This window comes from Melospiza georgiana, chromosome 6 (genome assembly GCF_028018845.1).
Source record: "Melospiza georgiana isolate bMelGeo1 chromosome 6, bMelGeo1.pri, whole genome shotgun sequence".
Taxonomy (NCBI): Eukaryota; Metazoa; Chordata; class Aves; order Passeriformes; family Passerellidae; genus Melospiza; species Melospiza georgiana.
This window is the reverse complement of record NC_080435.1, coordinates 46,972,962-46,993,772: the sequence shown is the minus strand read 5'-3', so window position 1 is coordinate 46,993,772 and position 20,811 is coordinate 46,972,962. Positions and strand designations below refer to the sequence as shown.

The 20,811-nt window shown below is 43.0% G+C and overlaps 1 protein-coding gene across 5 annotated transcripts in view; it reads left to right on the top strand.

The window, feature by feature from the left end:
- The window catches only part of FOXN3 (forkhead box N3), a 205,314-nt gene that overhangs the window by 76,295 nt on the left and 108,208 nt on the right, over positions 1 to 20,811 (top strand). The gene's annotated exons all lie outside the window — the stretch shown is intronic.

Here is a 20,811-nt window from a genome sequence, read left to right as displayed (position 1 = left end):
AGTGAGCAGAGCAGTGTGGGCAGTCCCTTGCATCGCCTTCTACTCTGTCAGTCTGCCTGGGAGCAGGAATCAGTTTCCAAAGGGGACCTTCTCAAGAAGCAGTGGACTGGATGAATCTTTGGCAAAGCATGAGTATCCTGATAAAAATACCGGCTTGCAGATTAATTTCAGAGGCCTTCTCACAGGTTAGGGAAATAAGTAGCAGGTAAAATCATATGACTCATGGTCTGTCTCTAAAATTGGCTGAAGATCAGAAAGTGAACGCTTCACCCTGGCAGAGACAATAGATGCACTCAGCTTTTGTATTTCAGTGAGTTAAATGCTGTGATTGTCATGTAACTTGTTACCCTGAAACTCGACTTCTCTTGGTGGTGCTGTTCTCCCTATTTTGTGTGCAATTTAACTTGAAAAGGTCTGGAATAGAAGCTCAAGTAACTCTAGAGGAAGAGTCATGCACTATCCCAAACTAGCAACTTTTCATTTTAGATGAGTTAACTTTCTTTTCTACAGAGCTTTCGTTTTTAAAGGATTGACATGTCTATCTTTTTTTCTTTCTTTTTAAAAAGTATTGTTACCTAGAATCCACTGTTCCCATATTACTGATCACACACTGTATATTTGTATTCTTTATCAATTAACTGCTGTGAAGGCTCGTGTGTGAGATAAAAAAAAATCTATTCCTGAACTGGACCTTTTTTGGTGTAAGCCAAAGTCTTGAATTCTGGTTGGGACGTGAGACGGTAATAACAATGCCACAACAGACTTTTACAGCCCTGTTGCAGACTGTATGAAATCTTCATACAATGCATTTAAAAAAACACCAAAATAAGGTAACTAGCAAGGCATGTGTTTAACTCAGCCATTTGTGTTTTGTTCTGACCCTCTTCCTCTGTTTACAAGTTGACTATTTAGATTTCAGCTTCCTTCCTATGCGGAACTTGTCTTCATGTGTATCTGTCAAATATCCGGCCATTCACTGAGCTCATCTGAGCAATACCGCACTGCACTGCTGCCCCATGGGGACATGCTGCAGCACAATGCATGACTGGTCACCTGCCTCTCAAATTCCTCATTACAGCCATGCTTACAGTGCCAGACAGCAAGGTGGGGTGGGAGGCCTTGCCTGTATGAATCACAAGGTGGAGTTTTATTGATTCCAGGAAAGTCACAGATTTTGAGAAAGAATTTCTTCTACTTCCTGAAGATGCTAATAACTGCAGGTAGCCAGCTTTGAGGTGAATGAAAAGGGAATCTCAAACGTAAAATGCACCACAGCAGATCATTCAAGTCTCCTGCTGAGTTTTTCTTGGTGTCCTGGCCAAGGGATGTGGCAGACAGAGTCCTGAGTGCAGAATTGGCCCTGGGTCAGAGTCTGAATCAGGTGCTTGACAGCTAATTGCGGACTTGGAAAGCAGTAAATGTCAGCTGATGGCTTTGAAAATTCCTTCGTGTGTGTGCACACACACTTGGGCTTGGTTTGGTACCCTGCAGCAAATATCTCTGCTGTTCAGAAGAAAGGTGTCCATCTAGGGGGTTCTCTGGTTTTGGTGTGGGGCAGGGGAAAGGGGGGCTTTCACCTGTAAGGAATAATTTTATGCTACTTCTTGCAGACAGCTTTTGCAAATTGCATGGTTGGGGTCTGCCTGTTTTACTGGTTTTACATGGAAAAAAACAATATTTAGGAAATGGCATGTTATGAAATGCTAACAAGATGGGCTCTGAAACATATACAGTATGGGGAAAAGGAGTTAGTGCTGGGAATTGCAGGCATTTGCTGGTTGATGTGCGTTGACACATTGTGAAAAGCTAGAAGCTTTTCCTCTCATAGTTGTGCTTTCCAGTGTTTGTTTATGTAGCCTTTCAGTAATCATTTTTCTAAAAAAAGTTCTGCTGAACACTTAATTCTTTTTTGAACTCCCTCCGTATAGTAGTTTTCTCAGTCTTGAGTTTCACTAGTTTATATTCATGGGGCTAAATATGAATCTAGTAGTCTGCAGCTTTTTCTGCCTGCATGTGAATGCTTGAATTTCCTGATGTGAGATCATTGTAATGGAGAGGGGAAAAAGAAAGGACAGGATTAATCACTTTTTTTTGACTTGTCCTGTCCTGGTGGTGCTTTTAGGTCGGGTGTGGAATGTGGAAGAGAGGATTTGTTTTTACATTGCTGCTATTCCACATCAGCTGCAGTGCCATCAGGCTTACCTGGCAAACCAAAAGCCTGCCTGTTCATGGGACTGCAATGAGGCTGATCTGGATTGAGGCAGAGAGCTGGGCTGAAGAAGGGAAAATGCTGAGCCCTTGATTGTACAAACCCCTTTGCATTGAGCTCAGCAGTTTAATAATAGTTGGCCAGAGTATGAAGTTAGCACATGATGGGGAGTTGATGTGGAGTTCCCTGGCTTTGTTTATACTGCCAGACCTGTGAATTCGCTTGTTCAGATTAATCCTGTTGTGAACGTACAGATCTAAATGTCCTGTAGTCCGTGTCCCACTTAGTAGAGCCCGTTAGTCCATGACTTCCCTACCATCTGGTCCTTGGCTATAGAGAGGAATTTTTCTTGTATATGTGTCTCCATGGCAACGAGTTTGCAGTTGATATGGAAAGTAAGCAGTTGCCCTAGCAACGGAGTTACTGATGTGGCAGCTTCTCTGCTTGCAGGGAAAGGGCTAAGCTAGTTCAGCCCCATTATGTAGGTTTGCTGTGATTATAGCTATGCCCACTAGTGCTGCTCGAGCTAAGGGAAGGCTGAAAAATTTTGTTACAAGCCCTATTTCTGCCTCCCTTGAAAATCTGATTTATTCGTACAGGGATTCCTGCTTTGAACAAAGGCTGGTAGGATTGTCTTTCCAGGGTGTGTGATGTGTATGTGCCTTTTATGAATTCAAACTTCCTCAGTCATCGTTATCACATAAGGGGAAATGATGTTTGACCTCGCTGGTTTTGCTGCAGTATTTTTGTCTCAGTGAACAGCCCACGGTTATAAAGGTTGGAGCTTTTGTCCCCATGTTTCTCTCTGCTATTCTGCTGGTTTTTCCCTGGTCTCTGCTTCTTTGGGCACCAATCCTATCCTCTTTGTGTCTGCTCTGCATTGTCTGAGATAGGGAAGCATACACATGCTGTGTGCATGCTGAAGAAATTCAAGTATCTGAAAGGTTTATTTGGCACTTATGCTGAGGGATGTCTTAATAAAAATGTAATGAGGGTAAAGGATATGTTTATGGGGATGGGAGAAGAAAATTCTCCTGGCTTGATGTGGAAGTTATTCTTAGAAGTATGTGGTCCATAACTGGGTCACGGAGATCCAGCCAGGCTCCTCCTCCGTCTGGAGCCGGCTCTGGGATCTGACGACTCCTGAGTGGTCCTTGAGCTTTGCAGGAGCTGATGTCCAACCTGTCCCTGTCTAGTGCACTGTCTCTCATAAGTGCTCTGCCAGGGCATCTTGAGAGGGGCCGTGGGAAACCCTTTGGGCACGGGAGACTTTTCAGGAGTGCCTCCTGCAAATGTCTTTCCTCTGATGTGATGATGTCTGGGCTTTTGACAGTTAAAATCCTGTGCAAAGATCAGTGCTAGCTGGAGTGAGAGGAAAAGGATCCTGCTTGTTCTTTGTTAGAATCTCCTGATCCAATCTGCATATGCACAAAGGTGAGGGAGACAGGACCCTGTCCTGCCTTTTTTAATGTTGCTGAGGTTTCCTGAGAAAGTTCAGTTTCACACTGGGGATAGGAAATAATGTCCTCTGTTTTTAATGTTATCGCCTAGACTGATCCAAATAACAGATTTGTCAGAATTTCACTGCATTTATAACATCTGGGGAAGCTAAAGGGAAAAAATACCAAAAATCAAACCAAACAAAATGACCCCTTAGATTCATGTTAAAGGCTTTATGTGACATGGACTCCATCAAAAAAATTAATTTCCTAAATAAACTGGTGCAACTGTTAATTTAATTATTAAAAGGGTGTTTTGTGGTTTTAAACTAGTTTAACTTAAAATGCATTTTCTTATACTGTTGTCTGTCCTATGAAAAAGCTCTCAAATATCAGAAATTTTCTCCTCAAATTTATGTGCAGAGAAACAAGGGTCATCTCTTTCTGGAAAAATCATAAAAATCCCTAAAACCATAATGTAAATGGAGTTGCATTAGATATTAGACAATTTATGGAGAACTTTTCTTGAACCCTTTTGGTTTTATTTTTGAATTGCAAACCCGAGAATTATACAGAATATTTAAATAATAGATTTCCTAAAGTTGTGCACGGAAGTAACACTCTTCATTTCACTGGCTTCCAGCTGCTTGACTTAAGATCAGAGCTCTTTCCACAGGAATCTGCCTGAATTAACTGTTTTAGAGCTGTACAAAGCGCAAGCAGTTGTGCTCAAGTGATGACAGGAGAGCTGGCAATACCCAGGGAATCCTGAACCTTATACCTGAGGTGTTTGTGTTATCTTGCTCTCAGTTAGGAGAGCCTACGGGCAGGTGCCCTGCTGTGTAACTGAGGTGTTGGCTGCACAGTGACAGGCCATTGACCCACCAGAGGGATTGGCCACTCAGGTTAAATAAACTGGAGTAAGGGGCCCCTTCTGTGCCCCTCACCCACAGCCAAGATGATGCAGAGTGTGTTAAGCAGCACTGAAAGAGTGTAGAAAATCAGGAGTGAGCTGCTCTTTACCCATTGGGCTTGGGCTGTGGTGAGGTTGGTGAGGCCATTTCCCAACTTTGACTGTTTGCTCCATCACCTTCCTGGCACGTGAACTTCTGTGTTTCTCTGACACACAGCTGATCTGGCTGGATTTGTGTTTCACTCTTCTTTTAATTCTTGTGTTGCTTTTCAGCTTAAGTCCCCAATTCAGGTTACAATGCAGTCCAGGTGACAGTTGTGCTGACATGACAAAGGGAATAGAGGAGGCTGGGCATTGCCAGCTGGGATTGCTGAGACAAACCATTCCTTACAGAAGGGCTGGCAGCTGCATGCTGCTTGGTGGGGTAATGGATGTACTCCCTGCCCCAAGGTAAAGGTAAAACATGCACACAAGTTTAAATGCAATTGGACACTTCTGCTGGAAGTGTTTGTTTTGGTTTCCTCTCAAGAGCAGGACTGTGCTGTTTGCTGTTCAAGTGGCCTGGGTTAGTGACTCTTCTTGGTGTTTTACGGCAGATTTGAAGTGATCAGAGTCTGGGCTGCTGTTCTCATGCAGGAACCCTGCTGAACCTGACTGCCTGTTCCCTTTCCTGGGAGGTGAAGGTGATTTAGGGCTGTATTGCAAGCCTCCCTTCAGCTCAGACTTGGCACATCTATCACTATGTAATGAGCAGGCTGAAGACTCTTTGCATGATTTTTGTTTATGTTGTTTTTCATTGGGCTAGTTTATCTGGATTCATTTTCAGCTCCCTGTTTAGTTCATGGTTACTGTGGTCAGAGGAGCACCAGTGTCAGCACAGGCCGTAGGCTCAGCTCTGTTTAATCTGGCATGAAACTGTGCCTGTGGCTTCCAGCCAGCTCAGAGCTGACCTGGTGACAGCAGGAGAAGATGGGGAAGGGAAGGGGTGAAGGATGCTCTCCCCTTTGAGAGCACAGGCTGCACTTAAACCTCTGGGGCTGCTTGTATGTTCAGTTGGATACGTGCTTGGTGCTGGATTGGGAACGTAAGACACGGGTGAAACGGTCAAACAAAAACTGCACCAGGATGTGTGCATGTGTGTGTTTTTTCAAGATTTGTTTCTGTTGCCCAAGGTTCTTCATTTTGGCAGTAGAGGTGGCTCTGTGTGGACCTGTGCTGTGCATCCTCTGAAAAGCTGTTATGGAAGAGGAAAGGATGTCTATAAAATCAATTGTCAGGCTTTTCCCATGCTGCTGTCATTATGTTCTCATCACCTCCTGTGTTTCTTTCCAATTGTCAGAGAGATAATGAAGTGCCCTTGTCACTGCCAGCAAAGGAAGCACAGATCTTGCAGCTTTACTCGGGTTTGAGCACAGGAGGCCTCGCTGATGATGGGCTGAAGGGCGTGGGCACACAGGAGCACTTTGACGAGTTCATTAGTGGCAAGGCATGCCCCCGAGCACCACGCCCACCATGGTGGCTGCACTAACTCCAGCTGTACTCAACATCGGAGATGAACTGGGCTTGCTGGTGTGGCTGAGTGTATGCACTTCTGTCTTGCACTTCAGTTCTTCAGGAAAACATCAAAGGATCCATCTTAATTACTAAATAAGTGTCCCTTGGACTTCCCCCTTCCTTTTCTAAAAGAGAAGTGAAGTGTTTTACATTGTCTGAAAGTGTCCAGCAAATTGTGCTCTGTGGCTCCTTTTCCTTGGTGAAGACTTTGAGAAAAAACATTTGAAAGTCTTAGTCATAACAGTTGAAGCAGTTGAAAATAATTGAGGAGTTGAGGATACTGTTCAGGCAGCCTGAAGCAGCCTTTGAGTTGCTGGAGAAGCCACCTTTCTTTGCTCTGGATTCAGGCAGCTACCGTGTCCCCACTGAACCTTAATTCAGTCCTGCAGCATGATGATATTTCTGCTAGAGTCATTCACACAACTGGCCTGGCAGGGTCTGGGCAGCAGTCTGAGAGTTGCTTATACCTGCTCCTTCTGTGTTATTTTCAGCTAATTGCTGTATCTTCATAAGTCTAGTTAATACAAATGAATGGTATAGAATAACAAAAGTCAAAAACCTTATGAAGAACGGGCTGTGTGTGAGTGTTTTTAATTTAGCTGCTTGTCATTTGTATGTTGAGCAGTGGTGGGTTAATATAAAAGTTAGTTGACTTGTGTCATTGCAAGACTGGGCTGGCCTGCTAGATGAGGTCACGGTGCAAGCACTGCATGGAGCTATAACAAAGCTCATGAAGCTCAAAAAGTCCAAGTGCAAGGTGCTCCATCTGGGTAGGGGCAATCCCAGTTATGTGCACAGACTGGGAGATGAGGTCATTGGGAGCAGCCCTGTGGAGAAGGACGTGGAGGTTCTCATGGCTGAAGAGCTGGACATGCACCAGCAGTGAGTGTTTGCAGGCCAGACAGCCAACTCTCTGCTGGGCTGCATCCAAAGCAGCCAGGGCAGCAGGACAAGGAGGGAATTCTGCCCCTCTCCTCTGCTTTTGTGGGACCCCACCTTCAGTGCTGCATCCAGCTCTGGGGCCCCCAGCATAGGAAGGACATGCACCTGTTGAGGAGGGCCAGAGATGATCAGAGGGCAGAAGCATGTCCCATGAAGACTGGCTGAGAGAGCTGGGGTTGTTCAGCCTGGAGAAGAGAAGGCTACAGGAGGATCTCACTGCAGCCTTCCATTACTTCAAGGGGACTTAAAAAAAAGAGGGAGAGGGATTTTTATACAGGCAGAGAATGACAAGACAAGGGGGAGCAGTTTTACAGGAAGAGATTTAGATGAGATGTTTGGAAGAAATTCTTTGCTGTGAGGATGGTGAGGCACTGGTGCAGGTTGCCCAGAGAAGCTGTGGGGTACCAACATCCCTGGAAGTGTTCAAGGCCAGGCTGGATGCAGCTGGAGGCAGCCTGGTCTGGTGGATGGCATTGCTGCACATGGTGGCTGAGTTGGAACTAGATGGTCTTTGAGGTCTCTTCCAAACCTAACTCTTCTATGATTCAATTCAGTTACTCATGTGAACACAGATTTGTTTAAGCAAAAGCCCCATGTGGCTGCCTCTGGTTAAGTTTTGTTTAGCAAGCATCTAGGGAAAGATGTGGCCCATGCTTATATGTATTTTTAAGCTAATACAGCTTTTTATCTCTAAGCAATTTGCTTTTATCTTTTGATACGTAGTCTGATGTTTTTAATCAGTACAAGTCTGGTGGAGGTCTTCTAGGTAAAGGAAGATACTGAGGAAAGTTCATTTTTGTGAGATATATAACAATCTTGCTGGTTTTGTGATACTTTTAGTTTGTCAGTATTTAAGTAGTTTAGAAACAATGAGATTTTGCTTTCTTTAGTGGCAACAACTGGCATGTGATGATTCAGTAGTTAAATTTTTATTTCAAGGAAAAAGCTATTTAGCTTCCTAACATCTGTCATTCAGTCTAACTCCCAGTTAAAGTCCCTTCCCCAACCATTCCTCACCTCCAGTATCTCAGAGCTGGCTTAAAGCAGGATACCCTCTCAGCTCCAGAGATGAGAAATTATTATGGGTGGGCTGGGGAAGAGAGGAATTGCCAAAATTGAGTGTCTGGCAGTGCTTCATTGACAAGCAGCAGAGGAACATGGGTAGTTGGTTCAGGTGCAATTATGAGTCCCTGTCCTTGACACCTGAGCTCTGACATCCTTAAAGTGGATCCCAAATATGTGCTTGGATGACTTTTTCAGTCTTGTAGCTTAGGTTTTTTTTTCTTAATTCCTCTGTGTCTTTTCTCTGGCTTGGAGGACTTAATTCCTGTGTGTCTTTTCCCTGGCTTGGAAGAATTCATGCAGAGAAGTAACACCATATGCTTCCTTTGATGGTGTGGGCAAAGGCAAATATTCTGGAGGACCAGGCATGTTGCTGTTGGAGAGTGGCCCTGTGGATGGTTTCAGCAGTCTGGCTGCCCTGGGACTAAGTGGCCTCATAGATGGGGGCAAGGAGCGCCTTTCTCAGGTGTGCTGCTTTTAGCAAGAGCCTCCTGAGATGTTTTCACCTGGGGCAAAATCAGTGTCCAGGACTGAAGCTCACAGCAGTTCTTACCTTTAATTACACAAGAGAGCATAGAACACTTTGGCTCTGCCATGCAGTTGTGTATCCATGATTCCTCTTAGGCTGCAGCCTTTGGATCTCAGTGATCAGGTGGCTGGAGCTGCTGAGTTCTTTGGTAGCTGGGGTAGTGCACCCACACATGCTCATCATCACTGCTGTGTCTGGCCATTTATTGCAATGGCAATAAAACACTGGTTATCATTTCTGGAGAATAAGCACGTCTGTAAGAGTCTTGATGCTGACAAAGTTTATCTACATGCTGGCAGCAAAACTGGCTTTTAAAGACTCCTGAATTTCTTGTAGCTGTAAGTGGTGTCAAACTCATCACTGATAGAGGTCATGGAAGATAAGCAACAGGGGAGGGAAAGAAAGGGAGTGACCTTCCTGCTTTGGCATACAGCTTTTTTTCCTCCTGGACTTTTTTTTTTTTGGGTCATTGTTGGCCCTTCTTAGCCTGAAACGTTACTTGCTTTTTTTTCTGTTCTCCCACCAATTTGGGCTCCTGAATTCAGAAAAGTTGCTTTTGATTTACTCTTTTGAGTATGGACAACAGAATTGGGACTGAGAGCTGTGGAAAGTAGCTGTTGTGGCCATAAATGAGGCCTCTGGACCCTGCTTAGTTATCCATAATAATAATTTTGGAGATAGTATGTTTTAATTAATTTAGTTAAACTACTTTATTTCTGTTTAGCTGTTCACATTCCATTCAGACTCTTATGGAAAATTTGGGAACTAGTGTAGGAATTTGTGAGAGGACTCATTCTAAGGAGCTTAAAAGTGGTGGGTTTTTCCTTGTTGCAGTAGAAAAGAAGCCAAATTGCTGCCCTTAGCCAGTGACTTAAGATACCAAAACACTATCTGGGGCATGCTGAATTGCTATATTTCATTGCAGCACTGAAGAGTAGCAATTTACCACTAGCTGAGAGCTCTCAGGATCTTGGAGCACCGGTGTAACTTGCTGAAAGATGACTGTTGGTAAGCAGAGGAATGAACAGGCTTCTGTACGGGGAAGTCTCAATGGCATGGAGAATTGTCTGTGGCAGCACGTGGAGCAGAAACTTACTGATGGAATTTTGCATAAGAGAATCCAGTTGAATGGTGCATTCACACCCATTCAAGCTTTGAGCAGAAAATTAGCCTGTGTTCCAGAGCTGTGTTTATAAGATCCCACAGCTGCCTGCTTGTGGGAAGGTACTCACTGAGATGAAGCAACTATTATGAATATATTTCTGAGTTTACAGTTGGAAAAAAGTGTCAGCAGTGCAACCTGCAGGGGCTGTGGGGGTTAATGCAAGACTCTAGGGTTAATTGCTGGCATACCTTATCTCAAGCTTTCATTTACATATTTTTATCTCTTTTCCTCACCCCTTAGTGTGGAGAGTGGGAACACACAGTCTGGAAGGTTCTGCATGCTTCAGTAAAAATAGGGAAATCATTCATGAAATGTTTTGGTTTTACATTAGCAGGAGGGATGTTAAACATCACTGTTAAGGTTTCGTGGTTCAGAATGTAATAAATGTAGCACTTTTGCAATTAATTGTTGAAACAGTTGAGAAGAACTAAATAGACCTTGCAAGGACAAAATCTTCATCTTTAGGACTAGAGTCCTTGCCATGCAGGAAAAGCTGTATTTGAAAGATTCTCCTGTGTACCATTGCTTTGCAGTACCTGGTTGCAGCCTTCTCAAGCCCCAGAAAAACACAGAATCACTGCACTTCCAGAGATCATCACTGCTCCTGGGAGCACTTGGAAGGCTTTTGGAGAGAATGTTTGACAGGTTTAAGAACTGCCTGTTGCTGGTATATATGGAGCTACAATTATACCTAGGCTTTGGGAGAATAGTGTGGGTCAAAAGATACTAAGTTCTGCAGGAATTCCTTTCAAACATATATAAATACTTATAAATAAATTTAACTGGAAATAATGGTATGATTCTTACATAATTTCACCCTTCCTGAAGTACTTGAGGACTAAGGGGCTGCACATTAATAGAATCATGGAACATCCTGAGGTAGAAGGGATCATTGAGCCCAGCTCCTGGCCCTGCACAGGACACCCCAAGAGTCACACCATGTGCCTGAGAGTATTGTCCAGACACTTCTTGAACTCTTCAGGTTGGTGCTGTGACCACTGCCCTGGGGAGCCTGTTCAGTGCCCAGCCATCCTCTGGGTGAAAAATCTTTTTCTGCCATAATGATGTGAGTAGTTTGCTGGCTTTCCTGCATAGCTGAAGTAAGAAGGAATGCTTGGTGTGCATGGAAAGTGCCAGTTTTCAGTCTTCAGTTGGGAGGGATGGGAAGTTGGAGAGTCAGGATGTGGCAGAGATGGCTGAGAATTAGACAAATGCTGGCATTTGTACTGTTGCATGGTTTGCTTTGAAGGAGTAGGATGAACTTGTCCAGAGTGCTTTTTCCTGTTTTGGCAATTAATGTAATGCATTTATTTTTATGTAATTGCTCATTACACTAATTTATTTGTGTTTTCTCTCTCGTACCCTTCTTCTATACGGATGAAGGTTTTCCCCTTCAATGCTCAGGGTTAAATATACAGACCTTACTTTTGTAAAAGAGTGTAGGTTTGGTTTACAATTTTATATTGATATGTAATATCTTCTAGACTTGTGGCTGCATGGCAGAGAGAGAGGAAAGACGCTTTCACAGAGACAAATTGCACAGAAGATTTAGTCTGGCGCTGCTCCCAGCTCTTGAGGCAAACACAATTTTATTGTTTGTGCCTTCCTTTTCTGCTTAAATTATTTTTTAAATCTATCTGTATATGTGTGCATAAATACTATTTATACATAAAAAGCATTACAGAATCACACTTTTTTTTAGATCATCCAAACACTTTTAAGGTAAAATGGGAGCAAAAAATGGGTTGTCAGATAGAGCTTTCTCTCTGCTTGTGTCTCTGTGCCAGGAAAACAAGATGCTGTCATAGTGGTACATCTTAAATCATAGAATATTCTGTGCTGGAAGGAACACACAAGTACCTTCAAGCCCAGCTCTTAGGTGGATCGCCCAGGCAGGGATCAAACCTGCAGCCTGGCATTATTAGTGGGACCATGTTCTAACCACCTGAGCTAATCCCTGCAATGTTTCCTTGGGAAAGGTGTGTTGCCACAACTGCTTACCAGTTAGTCTAAACAGATGACTCTAAATTAAGAGTCTTAACTAACCTGAACCATCTCTCTTGTTTTTTACAAAGCAAATCAGCATTTAAAATTCAGTAAAACATCTCCACTTTGTCAGATTTTTTGTTGTTTCATGTTTTGCTAAAACACCTGTAATATTTCACTGCCTCTTGGGCAGTGCTGCATTTGTTTGGAGGAATAAAGTTCCTTGTTCTTGGCTTTGCAAGTGTGCTTTGATGTATCATTTGTTGTTAGATTTTAGAGCTGACTAATTTTGAATTTGGGAAAGCAGAAATGTAATTATGACCCTTTCCATTAAGAGACAAGGTTTTCAGTCATTCTTGTTTAAAAAAAAAAGTTTTCATTTAGAAAGCTTTGATTTTAATTTGTAGCAATGAATTTGTAGGAAAGGTTTTGCTTTTTCATCCTTTTCTTCTGTGACTAGGAAAATGTCTTTCTCCCGTCAGTTAAAATACTTGCATTATTTTAGTTTCAAAGCTTATGATCTAAGCACTGTTTTGATTACCTTCTGCTCTTTCACCAGCATTCAAGTTGCACTCACCCTCCAGTGAGTATCTAGTGTGCTGAAAATGCATTTGGCTGGGTTGATGGGACAAGAGTCCGTGCCTTAATTATGGTAGAGTTATCCACTTGTGTGCCACATCATCTTATATTTATTCCATTTGCTATTTATAAAACAAGGTTTGCAAAGCTGTTGGATTGGCACTTTGAATTTTTAATTTAGACACACATTTAAAAGGAGAAGAATTTGCCTCTTTGGTGAACTTGGCTTTTTTTTGTTTTGACTATATGTTGATTCCTCTTGAATCAGGTGAAAAATTGAAACAGTTTTAGAGTGGTTTAAACAGCTTTTCAGTCAATGCCACGTGTATCTTCGGACTTCGTGCAGTGTGTACCAAGACATGCTTTTGTTTTGAAAGGAAGGGAATTTTGCAATTGCTCAAATAAATTTTCTGTTTGTGTTATCTGGTTTTTTAGTTAGACCAAGTAATGTTATCATCTAAGGGTGTGTTTGTGTAATAATATGAATAGATATGATAAGAGTGGTGTGGGAGGCTATTTATACAGAGATTTGTATCTTAAAAATTATGAAATTGGTTTAAAAATCACGTTGTCATTTAAAACAATGAAGGGAGGAGCTGTGTGCTTTATTTTAGAGCCTTTAAGAACTTTTATAAGCTCTTATAAAAGCAAAGGGAGCTGGAAAGGTTTTTTCATTTGCCCCCCTCATGCCTCCATTATTTTGCACGATCTCATGACTTTCTAATGGAAACATCTAGAATACCAACATGCTGAAATGCTATGAATCAGCAACATTAAAGCCAGATTCTGGAGGTTGCAATAAAGCTATAATCTGTCAAGTTTCCTTCAAACTCTTCTGTTAGTGGTATGTTTAGTATTGCCTGAGAAAGTCTTTTGCAAGAAAAACACAGTAATTACAGAAGTCCTTCACCATCCAGTGCAGATGTCAGCACAGTTGGTCATTGGGTGCAGCTATAGGAGAGAAGGACCCTTTGGGGCAGCCAGCCCTTTCTATGGGCTGGTGCTTTGGAGCTGGTAACTGGCTTCCTCTTGCAGGGGCAAGCAGTGGTGAGATTTTACAGCACCAGCATCCTCAGAGGCTGGTCACTGGTTTTCAGCAGGGTTTGGTACCTGATGCAGCTCTGGAAGGTAAGATGACTGCTGTTTAGGTGTTTCAGTATTGGTAGGATGAATGGAGGCAATATAAGGCATCCATTCCTTTTTGTTCAGCCTTCAGGTGGGGCCTTCAGCAGTTTGGGCTTCATTTTCTAGCTATGCATTTTTATCTGTAGGGGTATTTGTATGTTATTTTTGGTTGCTTTTCACCTTCAGCTATTCAATTCCAATTGCTGTTTTTGTGGTTTCCCCCCTGACACACACACACACACACCTTAGTTCTCTTTTTTTCCTACCCGTATCATCTGTAAATGTAACTGATCATAAATGTCTGTCTGAGGAATGCAGGGACAAGTGCTTTCAGTGTCATTGCACTGTACTGAAAGCACATTTGCATTTTGAAAAAGAAAAAAAGTTGCAGCCCTTTTTTGAAGCAGGATTTTCATTTGTACACCGTATGCTATTTTTGGTGTGTCAGATATGAAGGCTTCCTGTGTGAAACTGATCAAGAAAAAGATCACAGGAGACCTGGAGCAGTGACTCAGGTCACAGCAGGCCTGGTTGCATGACACCTGTGTCATCAAAACAGCCTTGCCTTGGCATCCCTAAATGAGATCTTCTTTTCCCTTAGATGGTAGATCTGTTCAAAGGCATATTTGATCATGAATAATTTGGAGGAAAAGAGCTTTTTAACCTTCTGAGAATATCGTATGTCTTTCTTGTTACTTCTGAACTCCTCACATCATCATCTGATGTTGGGCAAGTTGTCGATTTTCATCACTGAAGTCTGCTCAGAAATTGTTTCTCCCTGTTTCCTTCCACTCCAGGCATGTTAAGTCAAATAAATTCATACACTGATGTTTAATCACTGATCACTTACCACTCTTGTGCAATATTGATCAGCAGCCTTTTTGTATGCAATGATCAGAATGAGTAATAGCTTCCTAGTAAACACTGAGGAGTTGGAGCTTGAAGATGGTGATTTTGCCCCATGTAGAAGTCACACAACTTTTTTCTAGAAGCTTCTAGACTCCATCCAATTTCTTTTCCCCTCCCCTACTCCAGACTCTGTTTCTTCCCTTGTTCTGTTCAAGCCAGGCATCAGTCCTTCTTTCTGTAGATGTTGTGTCTTTCAGCAGGTGTCCCAGTGCTCTTCTCAGGGCTGCTGGTGCTTCTGAGGTTGTCCAGTGTCTCATTTTTCTGAGGAGCCTGTCATTTCTTCTCCAGTGCACTACAAACACTCACAGGCTTCCTGTTTCATGGGGGCGTCCTGTGAACATCGCACCTGAAAATGAGAAATGACGGCTTGGGAGGTAATTCAGTTAAAAGGAAGCCAGGGAAAACCCAAATAGGCAGGGCTGTGGTGTGTAGGTTGAGAGCTGTTTTTTACCCCCTGCTTCCTCCCACTCTTTCCTTACTGGGTAAAAGACCCAGTCTGTGCCTGAACTTGCTATTCTGAATAACCTCTTATCTGCACACAGTGACTGATGCTCACATCCTGTTTGCTACCAGCTCAGAACGCCCTGAAGAGGGACATTTCTATTTCTGCTGGGTCTGTTTCAGCGAGTTTGTGGGCTGGCTCTCTGCTGCTGCCTCTGTCATAGGCCTTTTGATTCTCTCCTGAGAATTTGAGGAAACTCACTTTCTCTTTACTGTTTCTATGAAATAGCAAAATTATTGTGGGATTTGGAATGGCATCTGGAAAAATGAGGTAGACTTTTAAACAGAGGAATAATTTATATTGAGCCAGGATTTGGTTAAGTATTTAGACTTTGATTAAAGCTCTGCTAATGTAGAACTAGTATGCCCAGGAAATAACATGAATAAACCTGCAAATTCTATTCTTGCCAAGATGTAGGTTTTGATTAGGGACTTGCTAACTTCCTTGGAAAAATTGTAGATTTAAATACTCCTTGTTTTGCACACCAATGAGTTCAGATATTATTTCACGAATGTAATCACTTTACTGTGTTTAATAATAAACTATCTGCGCAATTTCAAATCTGTTTTACTGATGGAGTTGCTCAGGGAAGCTGATTATCCACTCTAAAATATACTTGATTCAGTGGCTCATGCTACACCAAGTTTTTCATGACAAGCCTTGTTGTGTCTGCCACTTGTAGTATTTTACCAGTTGCAACCTCTGTGTAGCCATGCTTGCAAAAATGTGGTCACCTAAAAAACCCAAGACAAAAAAATCCTATAGCTGTCTATTTTTGAGATTGCTGTGTGGAGATAAATATTATAGGGAGTGTTCTTACAGTTTTAATGAAGCTTACTGTGAATTAAACTTTGAAGACTAAGCAAGTCCATCTTGTTCTTTTTACAAGCCTTTACCTCTGCAGCAGACTTAAAGTGGGAGAAAATATATCTAAATGGCTTCCACAATGAAAAGTTCCTGCATTGTTCTTTTTAGCTTACTTCACCTTGAGGATGATTTGGATGAGACCTGACAATGTAGCTTTCTTTCTTACCTGTTCCTCCCTGGCTTGGTGGTAGGCTGCTCATCTCCTGGGGCTGGGTGCAGGTTCCCCAGCTGTGGCACAGCGGGGGCTGGCGCCCTGCACTTCCAGGGAGGGTGAGGGGACTGTGCTTGCTGCCAGGGTGGAAATGCTGTTTAACCCACATGCCACAGAGGTCTCCTGTTTGTGCTTGTGGGGATGCCATGGCCCTGGCTATCCCCAGCCATCCACGGGCTGGAGCTGCTGTGGGAAGAAGCTTTGTGCACTCACACTCTGCTGCCAGAGGAGACCAAAGGTACAGCTGGGACTGGGAGAGGGTGCCTGTAGTGACCTGTGACATGGCAGTCAGTGGTGACAGCGTGGTGACTTAGCAGCCCACTCCCTGTCTCTGCTTGCATGTGTAATTTCCTTGCCATCTTGAGATTGGAGCCTCCCTATGTTGGAAGGCTCCCGTGCACCTGAAGTGTGTTTTGACTCTCCCTGGAAGACTTTTATGGCCGGCACTCCAGAAGATGCAGGAAGAGGTTACTGCCATTGGTGGTAGTGCTCTGACTCTGCACATGGTCCCAGTCAGGGCTTGCTGCTCTCTGGCAGTGTGTAGGTTTCAGTGGTGTGCCTCTCAGGTGAGATTTCTTGCTCAGTTTGCGTTACAGTAGAAATGAGATGCCAAATCCCAGTAGGTGAGGAAAGCCCTTTCCCACAGGCACTGCAGTTCTAGTCCCACCAGGGTGCCCAGTGTCTAAGAGGGAGTGTGTGTACTGTAGCTGCTGGGTTTTGACCTCCCCACAGGAGGCTCCTAGACCTAAACTGGTCTTCCCCTGATTTGTCTTCATTGCAGAGCCATGGATCTTGCTGTTTAATTTAGGAGGTGTTTCTCCAGAGGCTTGTGGTGGTACCTGGTGTTTGGGTGGAAGGGGGATTTGTGTAGGCTGCTTGCAAAAATGCCAAGTCATGTGAAGTCCCAGGTTTTTTTGGGTCCATGAGGTTTCGGGTTATAACATTTGGGCTGTTGAGGCTCCTGAAGCCAGGCCCTGCCCTGTTTAGTTAATGCTGATTTGGGCTGTGAGAATGAGATGAAAACTTCACTGCAGTCATGAGTTGCTTCATTTGCAGCATGGGGAGTTGTTTTGTTTTGCTTTCTGGGGTTTCATTCAGCCACGAGAGAGAGTAGGAGGAAAGAGGAAGATAGTAAAAAATAGGTATCTCTGCATCTAGCATAGAAATGGGACACAAGCAGAGTGGAATGTGTATGTAAGTAGCCCAAGTAATGTGTGTGTTGATGGATGTGGGTAGCACTGAGGTCTCTGTTGCAGGAGGTGGTTATTCCTCAGCATGTGGAGGAATAACCTGCTGGAGGTGACAGGGATCTGTTGAGGCATCTGAGTGGGGCTTGGGATGGAGCACAGCTTTGTTTCTGTAAATAACCCAGGAACACTTGGAAACCCCACATCCAGGGAACCTCTCAGATGATTTATCAAAATGCCTGGTTTTTCTCCTCAATACATCGTGCAAACCAATATTAAAGAGTAAGCAAGGAAAAATCGTATATTAAATAAACAGTTATGAGGGAAATGGTACAAATCCATTAGCTTTTGTCAGGTCTTCCTTATTTCTATTTTTATTTGTCATGGATAATGGATTTAGTACAACCTACTCCCTCTCACACATTTCTGCTAGCTGTTAACCCCTTCCCCTGGAAATTCACTGACTGGCTTATTTCGTCATTAAAACAGCAGTAGGCAAAAAGTGACCTGTAAACCTTTAGCACAGATATAAGTGTTGAATAATTTTTTTAATATCTGTTCTGTGAAGGGTTGTGTTTTAAAATTGTCCCTAGGTTTTCATGTATGATGTAACTATACATTTGTAAGAAAAGACAGTTTCCAGTTGTAGATAATATGAAGGGCATGGATAACCAGTGGGTATTTAAATGAGTGTACCTCTGATACAAAATTAGCACACCCCACTAAATGGATTATTGTTCTGGAGTCTGGGGAGTTTTTTTCCTTTCTTACCATGTTTTTTATAGGTGACCTTGAGGACTTCTTTTTGTATTCTTTTGTTTCTGCGTCTTCTCAATTTTCTTTTCGATAGTGTAGGGTTAATTACACTTTCCATGTATACACAGAAATTCTATAGGCTGAAACAGCATTATTAATGCTACTTGCTGCTCAATCTCCCTCAAGTATGCCTGTGATGGCCAGTCATGATGACAGGCTTGTCTTGTGGGCTCTCCTGCTTTCCCAGCCCACTTTCCCTGCTTCTGTTTGATCTTGCACTTAGTTCCTCCCTTGCAGTGTCTCAGCCTGTCTTCTTCAGCTCCTGGGCTTTGCCTAGCCTGGGGAGGCTTTGGGCAACATCTGGGGTTGCTAGGTACTGGCATGAAACAAGATCAACTCTGTGTAGGAGGCTGGCATTGTTAAGGGGCAGCTAATGACACTGCTGGCTTCAGCTGCTTGCAGGGTTACTGTGTGGCAGCCTAATGGCTTTATAGGGTGGTTCACATATAGACTCAGCAAGGAGATATCTAACAGGCTGAATACGACTCTTGGGGTTGGGTGACATAGTGCAACACCTCCTGAGCCTGTTGGAGGAATTGTTTTATGATGAGAGCAGTGGGATCCACTGCTGACTGTTAGCAGGCATTTTGTGTGAGCTTACCTGTACTAATGGACCCATGCTGGTGTGCTGGAGGAGCAGTGCACCAGCTGTGCCCATGGGCAGTGGGTTACTGTGACTGGAATAATGGTAGAGAATCATTCCAGACCTGGTGTTGAAGTGCCCCTTGCAGGATCAGGAACCTGGACTCTGGAGACATGCTTTGGGTTGGCAGTCTTGGCTGCAGCTCAGACTTGCTGGGTGTCTAGGTGATGCACTAGAAGACATTCCTAACTTCTCTGTTCACAGGAGGGAAAGTGCTGAGGAAAAAAAACAGCTTAAAAGCCCATGAATGCCTTCAATTGTGTAAAACCCAAAAGCAGTCAGTCCCGTGCTGCTGTTTCTTTGCTCTGCCTGTGGCAGATAGACAAGGCCACAGGCTCTGTGCCTGTGATGCTGTAATGGGGCTCCCTGCAGGTTTGGGGGAGTGGGCAGCCTCAGAGGGCACTGCTGCAGAGGGCAGGGCCTTTCACTCTGATAACACATACAAGCCCAGAGGTACAGAGAAAACTTCTGATATGTCTTGTGCTGGTGAGACTTGAGCTCCTTTAATATTGGAAGACCACTGGACAGTGTGTGTTTTGGTAGACACTTTCTTGTGTTGCAGGATGTTGTGCTGTATCCTGCCTCTCAAATATGTTGAGTATTTTTGACTATGGAATACCACAGCCTTTCTTTTCTCAGCTGTTACTTCTCGGTGCTGATCTGGCCTCTTTATTCCTTTATCATTGTTTATTTATATGCTTGGCTTACTTTTTGTTTTATTTCATTTTGAGACAAAATAGTCCTTTTCCTCTCTAACCATACTTCCATTGTTAGGGAAGGAATATACCCACCCAGCCTCTCCAGTCAGAAAGACAGTGCCCATTTTGTGACTGGAAGAACAGCAGAGATGTGGAGGTGGTTCATGTGGCTGCATCACTTGGGGAAGAACCAGACCACTTTCATAAAGTCAAATCAGAATAAAAGGCTGATGGCTGGGTTGGTGTCTGGGGTAGCTCACTGAGCTAGTGAGCTACAATACCAGGAGTTGAGTGTGAAAACGAAGACTTGGACATGCATGATTTGGAGTAATGGATGTTTTTACTTGGAGCAAAATAAGATTTTAAAAGCCCCAATCTTTTGTTTTCTTAAGAAATGCTGATGATTTTTTGATGCAACTGGCTTACTTGGGTTGAACACTCTACTCCAGCAAGCTTTCAAATCAAAACTTTAATTTCATGCATTAGATGAGCATATGTTTATGATCATGTAGTTGTGTTTTAGCTAGTCTTTTCTCGTCACGCTTCTTCACCTTTGTGCTTGAGCTGAGCTGTGACTGCTGCTTTGCTGGGGAAGGGTTGAAAACGTGCAGAAGTGTTTGTGAGGGTTTTGTTATGCTGCATGCAGATACTACTTCAGATTTACTTCAGCTTGGTGTTAAGCTCTCACCTAACATTGCCAAACTTTCCTTGGAAGAGCAGGGGAAATTTCTACTTCTCTTAAGTTTGTAGGTCAGGGGATTTTTATGAAAATTAAAAGCTTAGTAAGCAGTTGTCACTGTCATTAAAATGCAGTCAAGGTCTATAGTGCAGTTCTTTAAAGCCGGACATAGATGATTTCACTGGTCTGTGCTAGAAATGTTAAAAGAGAATGAAGAAAATCTGCCCTTAAACTGCATGAATAGTTATTTGTAATTTTTATGTAAGATTGAAGTGAATCTGAGGAATGCATTTTGTAATAATAGGAATTGCTGGCAGTGGCTTTGTTTTTCTTTCTTTCAGAATTCCTTCACTGTTGTACTTCTTAATTTAAAAAAAAAAAAACAACCAAAAAAACCCCAACAAAACCCAAGCAAACAAAAAACCAAACAAAAACCAAACCAAACAAAAAGCCAAACAAAACCCCCAAAAAATCCCAGAAAAAAACCTAGCTGACCTCAAATGAGTGAATGCTTTGTTTGTGTGTTTCTGCAAATAAGTTCAATTGTTTATAAAAAGGAGTAACTACAGAACCCCCAGACTCATATGCAAGGTGTAGGCAAGCTGTTAGAGATGGTAAAGTTTTAGTATTGTCTGTGACCACCCATGGAAAACCACTTAAAATGGGAGAATCTGTGTAGGAGAGCAGAGCAAGCAACATTATGACTTTCTTGATAACTTGAAATACCAATGAGTAAAGCTAAGCAATAGAGTTTTAAACAGACCAGCAGACCAACTTTGGCATCTGATCTTAAATC